The 15,787-nt window shown below is 39.1% G+C and overlaps 1 protein-coding gene across 4 annotated transcripts in view; it reads left to right on the plus strand.

Moving 5' to 3' along the window:
* The window catches only part of NCOA2 (nuclear receptor coactivator 2), a 257,624-nt gene that overhangs the window by 3,704 nt on the left and 238,133 nt on the right, over positions 1 to 15,787 (plus strand). For 2 of the 4 annotated variants that reach the window (XM_084620247.1, XM_084620248.1), the window contains exons 1-2: positions 11,707 to 11,849; positions 15,347 to 15,426. The gene's annotated coding sequence lies outside the window, so the exon portion shown is untranslated. Of the gene's footprint in view, positions 1 to 11,706; positions 11,850 to 15,346; positions 15,427 to 15,787 lie in introns of those variants that run through there. The other 2 variants (XM_084620245.1, XM_084620246.1) reach the window with 1 other exon arrangement.

A 15,787-nucleotide genomic window follows, 5' to 3' on the forward strand; every position in this document is an offset into this window, starting at 1 on the left:
TACAGTGCAAACACGTGTAAGCAAAAACAAATATAAAGTGAGCACTGTACACTTTGTATTCTGTTGTAATTGAAATCAATATATTTGAAAATGTAGAAAACATCCAAAAATATTGAAATAAATGGTATTCTAGTATTGTTTAACAGTGCAATTAATTGCAATTAATTTTTTTAATTGCTTGACAGCCCTACTAAATATCTTTTAAAAATCTGGCATTTGTTGCTTTTTGGAGAAACTAAAGTGCCTTGTCTCCACTATGTTTTTAGAGGGGGATAGCTAATGCATGGTAGTTAACGGATGGCAAAACCACACATTTTCTTAATACTAAGTACACAGACGGTAGTGCTGACTCAGATGTTCAATTATCCATTATTATTCATAGCTTGAAAACTCAGCCACACAATCAGTACCAAACACTGCTCCTTTGCCATCGGATGTATTAGTGTCTGAATGTCTGGAAAATCAGTTAAAGCATTTTAAACTAAAGGAATTTAGAGGCTTCCCCCACCTCAAATTCGTTTATTACCTTTTGGCCTGACAAAATTTCAATAAATGGTTTAAGGTTCAATTTTTGGATGATCTTGCTCCTTCTTTTTGTCCTGTACTGGTCAGGACATCTTTCATGAGCAGGAGATTGAAGACCCGGCAGCGTCATGCTAGATCCTGCTGTGCACACAGAGTATTGGCCTAGCTGTACGTTGATCCTCACTATGAGTAATGCATACAAAGTCCCATTAGAATTAACCAATTGAGCCATGTATTTGGTGCTATAACTGTATAGATTCTTCTTTGATCTCGGCTTCTGCTGCTTGCTAACCACACATGTTATGAACCTTATCTTGTACTACTCATGTGCTCCCAGAAAAATTTAACTTTTATAAACACAGCATTTGTTGTGTTTACATCTTTTTTGCATTATGATGGTAGTATTAATCAGTCCATTATTGTGATACCCACAAAGGTGTACCAGAATATGATAAGCTGTGACAGAAGTGTTTTCAGGTCACTTGGAACATTGTGATGTTGTGTCTCAGCACACTTGCATTGTGCAGGGCTGATCACCTGACCCAGAAACATCCATAAATAGGGAGTGGTGGTTACTAGACATGCTCTGTATTTGTGAAGCTGTATAGGATGTTTTCATTGTAGGAAAGCTGCTTGGCAGGTCACTCCCTGTTTACTCACTTTATAGCTGAGGTAATCAGATCTCAAGAGGGGGAAATGTTATAAATATATCTGCTGATGTCAACCCTGTGACATCAGTGACTGATCAATGCAAGAGAATGCACATGCACACTGTGAGGGATGGTTTTGCTGACAACATGGGGAAATATTTTGAAAAGGAGGAGGATGCCCACATTCTTATGAACATCTGAAGAAGCTGGACATGTATATTATGGCCACATTATAGAATCATAGAGTGATAGAAATGTAGGGCTGGAAAAGGCCTTGAGAAATCATCAAATCCAGCCCCTTGTGCTGTGGCAGTAGGAAGTAAACCTAGAGCATCCCTGACTGGTAGTTTTCCAACCTGTTAAAAACCTCCAATGATGGAGATGCCACAATCTCCCTTGGAAGCCTATTCCAGTTTTTAACTACCCTTATCATTAGTTTTTTCCTAATATCTAACCTAAATCTCCCTTGCTGCAGATTAAGCTCATTATTTTTTGGCTGATCTTCAGTGGACGTGGAGGACAATTGTTCGCAGTCTTCTTTATAAAAGCCCTTAACATTTTTGAAAACTGTCTTTTCTCAAGACTAAACATGCCCAGTTTTTAACCTTTCCTCATAGATCAGGTTTTTTAAAATCTTTTATCATTTTTGTTGCTCTTCTTTGGACTCTGTCCAATTTGTCCACAAGTGTCTAAAGTGTGGTGTCCAGAATTAGACAAGTACTCCAGATGAGGCCTCACCAGTGCAGAGTAGAGCTGGACAATTACTTCCTGTGTCTTACCTATAACACTCCTGTTAATACGCCTGAGAATATGAGCCTTTTTGACAGCTGCATCATATTGTTGAACTTTCATTCAGTCCGTGATCCACTGTACCACTAAGATGCATTTCAGCAGTACTCCCACCTAGCCAGTTATTCCCCATTTTATAGTTGTGTGTTTGATTTTTCCTTCCTAAGTGTAGTACTTTGCACTTGTCTTTATCGAATTTCATCTTGTTGATTTCAGACTAATTCTCCAGTTTGTCAAGGTCATTTGAATTCCAATCCTGTCCTCCAAAGTGGTTGCAGCCTCTCCCAGCTTGGGGTCATTTTCAAATTTTATAAGCATACTCTCCACTCCATTATCCAAGTCATTAATGAAAATATTGAATAGTACCAGATGCAGGACTAAGCTATGTGGGATCTGCTAGCTATGCCCTTGCAGTTTGACAGTGAACCATTGATCATGACTCTTTGAGTATGGTCTTTCAACCAGTTACGCACCCACTTTATATCAATTTCATTTAGACCACATTTCCCTAGTTTGCTTATGGGATGGTTGTGTGGGACTGTCAAAAGCCTAACTAAAATCAAGATATATCATATCTACTGCTTCCCCTTATCCACTAGGTTATTAACCCTGTCAAGGAAATTTGGTCAGTTTGGCATGATTTGTTTCTGACATATCCATGCTGGTTATTCATTATAATTCTGTTATTCTCTAGGGACCTACAAATTGATTGTTTAATAATTTGTTTTCAGTATCTTTCCGGTTATTGATGTTTTAGGCCAACTGGTCTGTAATTTCCTGTCTTCTTTGTTCTTTTTTTTTTTTAATTGAAACGTAGGTAATTAAACCTTTGTGAATCTAGCTTTAAGTCCCAATTTTAGGCTCCCCTGCAATTCCCCAGACTCTCACCAAACTCTTTAGGTGTCTAAACTCAGCACCTACATACTCAGGGTAAAACTTTCTGCCTCTGATCATGCACCCTGCTTCCCTAGGATGCCAATATCATACTTAAGCCGCAGAGTGATTGACGAATAAGAGAAGATGAGGGTGGGGCTATGCTTATCTTGCTTGCTGGGCCCGATCTGGGTAGGTGTTCTCAGAGTCTCTGTACTGGTTTGGGTCCCATTCAGAATCTGACTGGAGGCAGACACAGTGCCATCATCTTCCTTATCACTTCTAGATTGATAGAGAACTTGCCTGGGATGTGGAAGACTCCGGTTCAATTCCAGGATTTGAACAGGGGTTTCCCACATTCCAGGTGTGTGCTGTAACCATTCGTCTAGAAGTACGAGGAGGGCTCCTCCTCCTCCGGCTGTTTTGTGTGGAGTTAGGCATCTGCCTAGCTCATTCTCTCAAGAAACCACTCAGGAACTTAAGTCACCTAACTCCAGGAGAGAGGTTCTCATTCGTGAATCACCAGGCAGAGCTAGGTATCTATTTGCAGCGGGGTCTTAGGCTCTGAAGAGGGTGAAGGGGTAGAGTTTAGCACTCTCCTCTGGCCAGCATCTCCAGTTGGCTGTTTTAGGCAGCTTCCTGCCTAGTGAGCAGGCTTTTGGGGTTCCACTCTGAGGTGCCTCTTTCTCTTCATTCATTGTATAGGGGGCTTAAGCACCTTACTCGGGATTTGTGAATTGCAATGGTGTTCATATGATTTTCGTGGTGCCTAAAAACTAGGTGTTGTGATACTGAGTGTTCAATTCTTAATTCCATTTGTGAATCTAGCACTTAGGCCTTTTCCTTAATGCTAAAAAAGGTGATTTTGTTTAACAAGGGGTAACTAAGGTCTGGATGGGGGGTATTCTGAGGGAAAACCTCAGTAAGGAGAAAGCACTCAATTTTAGCAGTGAGAAAAAGGCCTGAGAAAATGTCTTTGGAAGACAATCGGAGAGCAATATACTCATATGTTTGTGCCAAAGCAGCAAAGTGCAAATTTTGTTTTGAAAACTTGATCAATATGTGTAACAGTGATGGTAGGGGAGAGTCTGTATAAGGAAGAATGGTAAATTTTCTGCCTTGTAACTTTTGTTAAAAAGGTATTCATAAGTATTTTGAATACTTTTTTACAATGCTTTACACTAGTTTTAGTGTTTTTGTATACATTAGAAACTGCATGGCCTACAGTAATGAAAAATTTAATCTATAATGGAAAAAGATTAATAAAGAAAAAGCTATACTTTTCTTTAGGGTTTTACATTCAGTAGCCCTGCAATTTAACTCTGTAAAATCCCTTGCAAATGACAAAAATACCTTTATTTATGTCCAAATTTAAAATAGAAATTTTAAAATGGTAGTATATTGTGGCTGAGTTGCCCTGAAACATCACAGTTTGCTACCCCCGGAACAGAGAATGAGGAAAGGCAGAGGCAGCAAATTGTGGCAGGGCAACAAAAAGAAGACCTAATTTAGTAATTGCTACTGGTAACAAATTGTGATGGTAGCCGTTGGTAGCATTACACCCTGTGTTGTGTTCCACTGTCCCTGGCTCTGGCCCCTGTGTGGGGGGGGAGGGGGAGGAGTTACCTCCCCCACGTTCATTCAGCCACCTGAGCCCCAATGTATGCAGAAGGATCTGGTAGGGGGTTCGTATCTAGTTCCTCCCCCCCTGCATGGAGGACCCAGGTGTATGTGTTTTAAACTGTACTCCATCCATTCCCTAGGGGACCCTGTGAGCTAATGTAGAGCCCCCTTGTACCTCTGCTTTCCACAGATTCCTGTGTGAGGCGTAATTGGAGCCTGGTCTCTGTGCCCAACTACTCATGGGCCTGAATATTTCTCCCTAGCATAGAAACCACATACTCCTCTTTACAGAGAAGGGTAGGTGTATTTATAAGTTCAGCTCTCTCTTACTATAGGCAAGAAGCCTGCTTAAGGTTATTGGAGTCTTAGAAATTGTTTGTTTAAAAATCAACAAGATTGCTAGCAACCACCAAGTATTAATAACATCAGACACTCAGCACATGTTAATATATTTACCTTTATCCAAAGTATGTATACAAATAAACACCCCTCTATGTACATGCATTCCGCTATTAAAAAGTTCTGTTTGCTGAAGGTGAATACTTTATTCACCCATCCAAAAAAAAAAAGGTATCGTTGTCTTTTGTCTTTTTTTTGTCTTTTCTTTCTGGTAAGGGGCAGGCAAGTAGATTTTTATTCTGGGCTAGCAAAATGTCATGACATTCTGAAGTTTGGCTCTAGCTACACAAATATGTCGAGAGCTATAGCAATACAGTATTGCCCAAGTAGAGAAACAGTCAGAGATTTTCCTCATCTGAGGGTAGTCTGCCCAAATGAAGGAACTGTTTTTACCTGAAAGCAGTTTTGTTTTTGTTTTTTTGTTACTACTGTCTCTGGAGACTGTCATCATTTGTTTTATCTTTGGATTTTTATCTGCTGAACTCCTTATATAAAATCAACTCTAGCAGCTGATTTCCTGGTTGTCTCCCACTTGATGGCAGAGGTGGGAAACATAATGAGAGGCAATCCCAACAGTTTTGAAGGATTGCTGGCCTGCTATATTGGCCAGCTTTTTCTGAAGTGTCCATGTTTGATATCATTGATGTCAGAGCTGGCACTAGGCATAAGCAGACTAAGCAATTGCTTAGGGCCCTAAGCAGCTCCAGGGGACCCCTATTGGTTTTTTTTTTTAAGTATGTGTTGTGCGGGGGTAAGGGGAAATATTACTGCTTAGGGGCCTCTGTGGGCTAGCACCAGCTCTGGATAATGTCAGATTGAGCTAGGGTTGCCAATTCTGATTGGACATATTCCTGGAGGTTTCATCACATGACATAATATTTAATTGAATATTTATCTTTAATTCCTGGAGATTCCAGGACAATCATGGAGGGTTGGCAACCCTAGATCGAGCCTATTCTCCTCAAGGATGTTCTGTTGTCTACTTATGTTCACACAGCTGCATAGATATTCATGACCAATGTGAATGGCAAGCAGTCGGTCACTTGACCAAAATTAGATTGTGTTATTGCCCTACTTCAACAGCTTTTGGCTGATGGACTACAGTGAAGGTATCACACATGGGGAGTGCATATGTATATAATACAATGTTCTGACACCCTTCCCCACTCCCATTCCTGGGGAGTGGATCATAGGGGTTAATTCCACTTATACCTACGTTAGTGGGTGAGCAGAGAGAAGAGGAAGCTTGGCCAAAGATACTGTGGCAAATTACTGTTTATGAAGAGTGCCATGGTATCTTTAATGTCCATGCAACCAATCTTGGTGATGTAAGGTCTCATCCACAAGCCTTTATAAAAGGAGTCAGACCACAGAAATGTTTAGAACAGAACTTTTTTTTTTAAACAAAATAAGTATCTTCTTTCCAATCTCATAAATGCTTAAATAAGTGAGTTATTTATTAATGTGGGGTGAAACATGGCCTAATCATCTTGTGGATTATACTATTTATTATTGTGGTTGCTTGTTCAAGTAAAAACCTTGAGGAACCCTTAACTTCCTATTTTCTGAAGCTTTAGGTTAGACTTTGCCTTTATTTTACAAAGAAAGGAATCTGTATAGTCCTAATGTTGCATGACTGCCTTTGCACTCCATGAAGGCCCTTTTGTAAACAGGCAGTTTGTAAATCCCTTTGGGTTCGTTAGTATACTGTGCTGCCGTCTTCGGTGCCTGAAACTCAGGTATTTGAGGAAGGAGTGGTTGGTATTTTTTTTATAAGCATGATGCTGATGGATAAGATAATGTAGTTGGAGGCTGAAGCTGTTAAACACAGAGCCATGATATATAAGGAGAAAATGGTCAAAGATCATTTGCACACAAAAAAGTGTGGTCAATAGGATTTGTCCAGATCTAATGTAGCATATTAATTACCCTAATGCTATAGACTCAAAAGGGAGTTATTAAAGAATGGTGTTTATGTTTTTATCACTATTTGTGATGCAGAGTGTGCTTTATAAAACAGGCTGTGAAGTTCTATGGAGAAAGGTAGATTTAAACTGTGTAAAGTCTTGATATTCACAACTTTTCCCCTAACTTTAAAATGAAAGGGAAGAGGCTCTGCTCCATCTGCAGCGAGCACAAGTTACTCTGCAGGAATAACAGTCATTTAGAAAGACAGCTGCTACTACAATGCCCACTGTCTTCTGCTCTTTTCCTTTGTTGATGATGTCACTGGTATATTGACAGAAGCTGTGGTACTGCGCTAAACTGGAGCTCATGCAAGAATCCTAGACGAGAATCCCTGAGACTACAGGGTTGCTCAAATGTGAGGTGTGAGGAAACTCTGTTCATTACTTTTTTTTTTTTTTTTTAAATCAGTGTTTGCTAAATTGAAATAAAAAACAAATTCTCTTTGTTCTCTGAGGAAAAGATTGTGCATTGAATAATGAAAAGGGTGGTTGGATCAAATTCATGTTTGTCATGTTCTTTTTATACTTAATGCTTTTACTGTCATTGGCTTCTCAAACAATAAAATAAAAATACAATCCAGTCTCAATGCAGTATTTGCAAAATTCTGTGCATTTCTCTCTTCACTACGCTATTTTCAATACTCCTGATCAGACATGCCAAACCCACGAAAAAAATGCAGATATTGGGCTTGTTTTTGGCTTAACTGGCTTGTGAGTTGCTTGTTGGATAGTTTCTTATTTGGCTTGTTGCTTGTTGCTTCTTTTTTTTGATCGGCTCCTGGCAAGCGGGTTCTTAGGGATTGGCTTGTTTTGGCCTTGTTTTGAAATGGGATTAGCTTGATTTTTGGCTTATTGTGAAAGTCGGGGTGCTTATTTACCATGTGAAAGTTGGCAGCTGTGCTCCTGATGGCAGATAGTAAGACCCTTAATGCATGGCTAGAGGGTGGAGAGAGGGAGAAAACTCTTGAGCATATGGAGACGTCCAGAAGAAGATGTGCATCGTCAGCTGTGATTCCACTGTGTGCTTGCAGACACGATCTGAGTTTTCTCTTCTTGGGAATTTCAGTCTTACAGAAGAATTCTTTGACTTTTAGATGTCAAGATAATGAAGTTTAGGGTAGCAAATAGCTTGCAGATTTAACAGTGGATAATACAATTATCAGAACACTTGCTATGCATTAAAACAGTATTTTTAGCAGATGTAAATAATATCTTAGCAAAGTGGTAAAATGGAGTACAGTTTGGATAAAAGATAATTCATATTTGTTTCATCAGTAGCTGTATTTTATTAGCTGTCTACTTGTTTCACTACAGTTAATGGTTTGTCAGCACTATTTCCATTACACAAACACCACCCTATATTTAATGATTCAGTAGCTTAGCTGTTTACAAGTCACATGAGGCAGAAATATGACATGTAAAATGATATTCTATATAGTTTGATAAATTTGGGGTGCAGGATTAAAAATAATGCAGGTTTTTAGCTGTTGTGTCCATTTTCAGGCAGTCTTGGGCAGTTTTTGCAAGGTCAAAAATAATTAATTGGAGAAACTTAATCCTTTATGGACCAAGGGCTGGATCCCTGCAAATACTTACTTATTATGCAACGTTACTCCCACGAGTATTCTCACTGAAGTAATTTTGTTGGTGGTTATATTATTATTATTTATTATGAGATAGTAGAGAGTTTGAAAAATAGCTATTGAATATGCACTGATTCTAGCTTGTCTAATTTTTGTTCACAGCTATGACTTTTTTTTTCAGTTTATTTTTTAATATACTGTAGGCCATTAGAATTAGGACTTACTCTAATAAATAAGAGATTTTTTTAAGTCATTTTGGCACAAATTCCTTTAAAAAAACAATAATGAATTTATCAAAGCTTAAAATAAATTAATTGTTTAAAGCCACATAATATACTAACATTACATGAGTATTTTCCTTTAGAAATAAAATGATACAACTGCATGACAGTCTTGAATTTCCTTAAATGACTTCTGTAACAAAATCTTTTATTAGTATAATCATTTTATTTGTGCATTGTTCTCATTTTGGCAATTATGAGTGACAGAAAATGTTACTATTTCTTAAGTGCACTCAGACATCTGAAAAGCCTTTTTATTTGTATTTTTCGGTTAAAATATAACCTCTGCAATGCCTAATTATATTTTTTGTATATTATTAAACTTGTTCTCTGGAATAGATAATTGATATAAATATATAATATATAAATAATATAATAGATAATGTGCTAAAATAATACTCCAAAATATTAAATCTATATTTATATATATAAATATAAGGGAAAGAGTTTAAAGATCATAAATCAAGGAGGAAAATCAGTATTAAAGATGCTGACTTATTCATAAGTCCTACATAGTACAGATGATATGATCCTCTATTAGGGAACTTTAGAACATAGTGTGAATTTACATATCTTATGAGCAGCAATTTATTTATTTAGCATTTGCATATTCATTGAGCCAAGCAATAGCAGTAAGACTTGGAATGCAGGCCCGATGGTATGGAAATCACGGGACTGCACATTCTTACAATATCTAGATGCATGTGGCTGGACAAAGAACAGTGTGAACCCTGAAGAAAAAAAAATTTATAATGTGCACCAAACTGAAAATGTAAAGGTGCTAGCACACAGAGCCTTTTCACCTTTAAGTTGCTGGATAGAATACATTCCTATGTGTTGGGGACTGAGATTTGTTATTTTGATTATTCTTTATTGAGTGTAAAACGTTGTTGCTCTTGGTGGGATTTCAAGTGGGAATATCACGGTTGGCACTCTTAGTGACTGGTTCAATGCGGAAGTCCAGGATTGAAGAATGTTTATGGAGACTGGAATAATTTCTTGCCTGTTAGGAGTTAAGGCATATGTTATGGTAGCTCGCACATTTGAACATGCTGTATTTCTGCTGTGTGTGAATATGGGACTTAGTATTTTAGTGCGGTCAATATGGCACCTCTAATGTGCACTCTATATTAATTTTAAACACTCCCACAAAAAGCAGTTTAGTGTGTCAGTTACCTATAGCCTACTAATGATATTGGAGGTACTTGCTTTTAAATCAAACGTTCTCAGAAGAGAATCTTGGTCTGCGGATAAGTTTAATAACGTATTTTTCCACTAACTTTTTGTCATGGATGTTCTCACCAGCTAACTGATTCATCATTATGATAACAGCATGATGAGGTAAAAGTGGGCCTGTGAAGAGAAAAACTCTTTTAAAAAATGTTTCAAGAGGATGTGTTCTTAGTTCTCACAGAAGTGAGAGACTGACAATACTGCCTAGTTTATGGGGAGACACACGCAAGCTTGTCTACGCAAGTCTCCCAATATACTTCATTTTTGCCCTGTAGCACCTCTATTATTTCTGTCTTTGGGCCTCTCAACAGAAATTTCAAGACATGCTGACTAAGTGCTTGTGTTATACAGACATGTCCACAAATATATGCATGTAGACCATCAAAATCATTTTACTTGTTACACTTGATGCACAAAATGGAACTTGTGTCTTTAGAGATGAAAGGCTAGCTTATCTGTTGTTTTCATATCAGAGTCTCCAGCACAAATTCTCTGATAAGGAAAAGGTTATGAGAATGCTATAGGTCAATAGACTTTTTTTTAATTTATTCAAGACTTTCTGAAAGTGTTTTCCAGTATGAAATTTAACTCAAATCTTTTTTCTTGTAACTATAAAAGACAGGACTATAATATGTAAATTTTTTACAGCCAAAAAGTTAAGATTTTTTTTTTTGAGGGCTGACCTATTGATTCTTTAATTACTGTAAAGATACTGTAGCTCTAATTACACAGTTTTGTTTTAATTTTTTTGTTTTACATACGTGTACTGGCATTTGCAATGCAAACATGTTAACATAAGTTTTGCTGTTTTTTTTAAATCTACATAATTGAGGTTGTTTTGATGTAAAGAGGTAGAGAATTTGTAATCGAGGCTGACTATATTCATTGACCTTGCTACAGTTCTGCTGTTTGGTATTCCTTTGATTGCTCATCTTTGCATATACCTGGAAGGTACAGTCAGGGTGTGTTGCTGTTAGTGCTCATGTTGCAAGAGTCTGAAGGTTAAATGTATATGACCAAAGATAGAAATATTTAATTCACTTTGCTTGCCCACTCAAGATGGGGATCTCTTCTGAGAGGGATAGTCATTCACTGTCTTGTTCTCAGTTAAGTAGTAGTACATAGAAGTTTGATGTTAATTGCTTAACTGGTGGGTCACCTACTACAGATGTAGGAAAATGCACCTTCAGTACTGCCATATGTACTTGGTGTGTGATGATGTTCCATTGCAATTGCATTGTGCATGGAAGGGATATTGCCGTTTGAGTGGAAGAGTTGTTCAAAATAATAAAAATGTGTAATATTGGCTACACCTGGGATATATCAGCTATATTTTGTTTTCCTGTTTAGCTTTAAAAAGGTTTCCCTGGGATAACTAGATGACTGGGCAGAGGGACTCAGTAGGACATGGTATCTTTCACCTCTAGTTCAAATACAGCCCTGACTGGTGACTGAAAGTTTACCACTATTCTTGGACTGTGAGGCCTTCAAGGCAGATGTTGTCTATTCATGTGTTTTGTACAGTAGCTAGCCTGTCTTCTTGTTCTGTGTCTGTTCAGCATCTAGCACTGTTGGAGCCTGGTCCATGACAGGGGCTCTATGCTGCTACAATATACACGTAATAATAGCACAAAGGGGCCCTGATCCTGATTGTTGCCTTTGAGAACTACTGTAATACAAACATTAAATTCAAACTTGAGAGCTGATGAGTCACCTGTTTGATATGAATTGGGTGGTTTCTATCTGGTTTTCTCGAGATAAGTTTCTGCATCCCAAGAACCATCACTACGATTGACGCTGGCATCTTTGTTTGCAATTCAATATCTAAGTCAAGAAATGGCTGTGCAGAGATGCTAAACTTCTCTCTCCGTCTGAGCAATTGTTTCTTCCCTACAACCCATTTTGCAGTTGAGACACATTTGGAGGGTAAGTTGGTGCAAATACGTTCATACAGTACCTATTCTCTGGCCAACAAGAGAATTTCAGTCTCCATGCCTGTCTGACACTTTTTTCATTAAAATTAACTAATTCCATATTTTTTTCAATTATCTTGAATGCACCAATTACATTTCTATTCTGAAGCACAATTTCTGACCAATTTCTGCAGAATTTAAGTTGTGACGATAACCTTCCCCTTGTGAGCCTTCCAATAGAGTGCTGTCGTAGTCTTCAGACAGACAGCTCCTGTGCCTCTGTTATTTCTCATAGCTTTGCGAAATGGGACAGATTGAATTTAATAAATACTGGTCAGTTCCACGGTTGCTATTCGGAACCATGTGGGCTGCAGTGATGTTGTCAAGAATCAGGTTAATTTCACTTTGCTGTGAACAGCAGAAGAAGATAGCTATGGATCTATTCAAAAAAGAGAAGAAGACCCAAAAATGACTTCGGAGGAGGAGAGTAGTGGAGAACATTCCCTTGTATTCTCCCACCCCACACCTTATAGCAGCTAGGACGCTGGGAAGAGAGTTTAGAGTAGCAGACCTCATCTCCTACAAAAGTCGGGAGACTGATTGGTGGTAGTGTTCAGGGGAAGGTGGAGAAGACAGCCTCTTCTGCCTACACCATCCTTCTGGCTACAGAGAGAACCTTCGGATGAAACACTTCTATGAAAAATGGAGTTTCTTAACTAGGTTCTAGGGACAGCATCCAGCACTCTCTTCTGCTTTCTCAGTGGTTGAGGACTGGAGCTGTAGAAGTGTCTAGGGTGACCAGATGTCCCAATTTTATAGGGACAGTCCCTATTTTTGGGTCTTTTTCTTATATGGCTCCTATTACCCCCACCTCTTGTCCCGATTTTTCACACTTGCTGTCTGATCACCCTAGTAGTGTCTGCAAAAAGAAAAGGAGTACTTGTGGCACCTTAGAGACTAACCAATTTATTTGAGCTTTTGTGAGCTACAGCTCGCTTCATCGGATGCATTCAATGCTCAGATTAATTGGTTAGTCTCTAAGTATCACATATTTGTGTTCTGTAGTACCAACATGCGTTTTAAATGCTGTAGTGGAAATGTATGTATCCAAAACGCCTACCAAATTACTTGCAGTGCATGTAAATGTATTGTCCAGATTGTCCTCTATTCCTTGGTGGTAGCGTCTAAGAATAGCCAATTACTGAGTGATGTGCCACTTGTGAGTGTAAGAAGTTTTAACAGAATTTATTTTTAAAAGGTATATAAGCGAATAGGGCCATGATCAAGAATGTAATTCTTCCTACGCTCTAAATACCATTTTCCTCAAAGCACTTTTTTTGTTGTTGTTGATTGCTTTGGGGTGGGGGGGAAGAGGACTTACATAAATCTTAGAATATAGGTGAGCAGCTTTAATTCATACCTCCATTTTTCTTGTCAGTCAGAATGAGAAGTAAGGATAGTATTGGTGTAAGTGCTTCTTTGGTAGTTTGTTTGGTGGGTACAAATGTCATCTGGCCCTCAGACAGAATCTGTTTATAAAGGTTACGTGGATGGTAGAGTGAAGTTAATAAAAAACGGTTACCTTTTGTAACTGTTCTTTGAGATATGTTGCTCATGTCCATTCCATTGTAGGTGTGTGTGTGCTCACCATATGCACCGATGCCGGAAGGAGGTTCGGGTGCAGGAGTCAACCGTGATCCTGCGAGAGTAGGTCCGGGTGGCTGGGAAGTAGCCATGGGCTGCAATGGCAGGCCATGAGCGTGCTGAACCAATGCTGACGAGGCCATGCTGGGGCAATCATAATGACCCGTGCCATGTCCATCTTGATTTTTCGAGAGGACTTTGATGATGAGCAGAATTAGTGGGAAGGCGTATATCAGGAGTCCTGACCAAGACTGGAGAAAGGTATCGGATAGGGAGCCTCTGCTGAAGCGTTGGAGGGAACAAAACTGATTAAGCTTTAGTAGTGAATTTATTTTATATAGTTGTTAAACACAGTAGAGATTGGAAAGCTTTCCAAAGCAAGGAGACGTTCCAACACAGTCACTGGTGGTAAGAAGGAACTGAGGGAGGGGGAAGGAACTGAGGAAGGAACATACGTGCACCACTCTAGAGGTTCATTAGTAATCTCCCTGGACTCCAGGAAGATTACTGATGAACCCAGGATGCTGAGTAGCACATACTGCCTTCTCAGCTGCCCCAGAACCTGTGTGGGCCATAGCAAAAGCTCAGGTTCTTCTTCTGGAAGAGAGAAGAAGAGAAGAGCTTTTGAATTTTCGCGGGGCGGCTTGGGGTCTGTGGAGGGGAGGTGCGGTTACGGGGGCTTCAGCCAGCCTGGGGCTTCTCTGAGCAGGTTGTGGTGGAGGGCCCAGGGCTCTGGCTGGCCCAGGGCTCCTCTGTCTGCAGGGGGTGGGGGAAAGGGCGGGAGAGGCAGGGGGTCCCATGGCTTAGGCCGCGGAGGGGAGAGGGGGTCTCAGGGCTTGGGCTGCAGGGGGCACGGCAGGGGGCCTCGGGGCTCCAGCCATGGGAGGGGCAAGGGGGTCTTGGGGCTCTGGCTGCAGGGGGTGTGAGAGTGGAAGGGGCAGAGCCAGGGTTTAGCCTTCCCAAAGTGGGGTTCCGTCCGCCGCCCATGGACATGAGCAAGCACTCCAGAAGAATATTGCACCTCCTCTTCTCTGAAAGAGTGGGCACTGCTTTGGTACAAAAATGGTTGTCTTCTGTTCTCCTGGAATCTAAAGGTTACTCCAAATGCATATTTTTTCATTTGTTGACTAACTCTAATGCTTCTGTCACTCAGGCCAGAAATGTTTGCTTTAAAGTGGAATTTGAAGAGTGGAGAATAACTGAATTTAATGAATGTGCATATAATTTTCATGAAGTTTGTTTTTAATATGGACTCAAAGGCTTTTTTATAATAGTTCCTAGTTTTAGAGATTTAGACACTAATTTTGTTTAAAAAGCAAATCAGACCAACAAATAAAGGCAGCAGTAGCTGTCATGGAGATTTTCTACACTGATTTGGTAAACTCTGCTTCAGGTTCTGATTTTTAAGAAAGGATTCAAGTTCTGATATATGTGAGGAGCAGCTAGCTGAGAATCTTGGTTATCCTGGACTTATTTTCACAGAAATTTAAGTACACAGAGTTCAAATTAATTTTAACCTATTGGTTGCTATCACCATGGGTTTGCATGCAGTCAGCAGTAATTCCTGTAAAGGGAATGGTGTGTATATGGAGTAATTCATGCAGTTGCTTATGCTCAAATAAATCTGTTAGTCTCTAAGGTGCCACAAGTACTCCTTTTTCTTTTTGCGAATACAGACTAACACGGCTGCTACTCTGAAACCATAATTATACAGTGATCTCTGAACCAGATATCACACTGCAAAGTTTATAGTGCTGACTTTCTCAGTTAATGATCAGTACATTATGTTAAACATACTGCAATATTAATGTAATTTCAGTTTCTCTATTCAAAAGGCTAACATTTCTCTTTTACTTCTGTTTATAGCACACTTGAGATGTATCTGAGTACTGAAGCTCACACACACACGACCTACAGAACTGATTTGACTGCCTCACTGAGTCTTGGTGAGTTATCTATAAACTATATACATTTAAACACTGTTGCTACAGTTATAGCTCTTTCAGTAGAGAATTTGATGATCAAATAAGGAGTTTTGATCTGAATATTTAGGGCACAGACATAAAAACCTGTCTTAGATAACATACAAACTAATTAATACAATGCGAGTAAGAAAAGAAATGTTCAAAGGCTCACTGTGAAAATATTTTTGGCTGGACTACTCATGTAAAGACTACTCACAAGAGTGTAGGATCCAGGGTGACGTCCTGTGTTGGGAAAGAAAGTAAACAAATATATGCTGAAGCTACTCAAGAAGTAGTATATTTTAAGATTAAACCAAATAAATGCTTTTATCATCTAGCTAAT

Source organism: Lepidochelys olivacea (genome assembly GCF_965140295.1).
Source record: "Lepidochelys olivacea isolate rLepOli2 genome assembly, chromosome: 2".
Lineage (NCBI taxonomy): Eukaryota > Metazoa > Chordata > Testudines > Cheloniidae > Lepidochelys > Lepidochelys olivacea.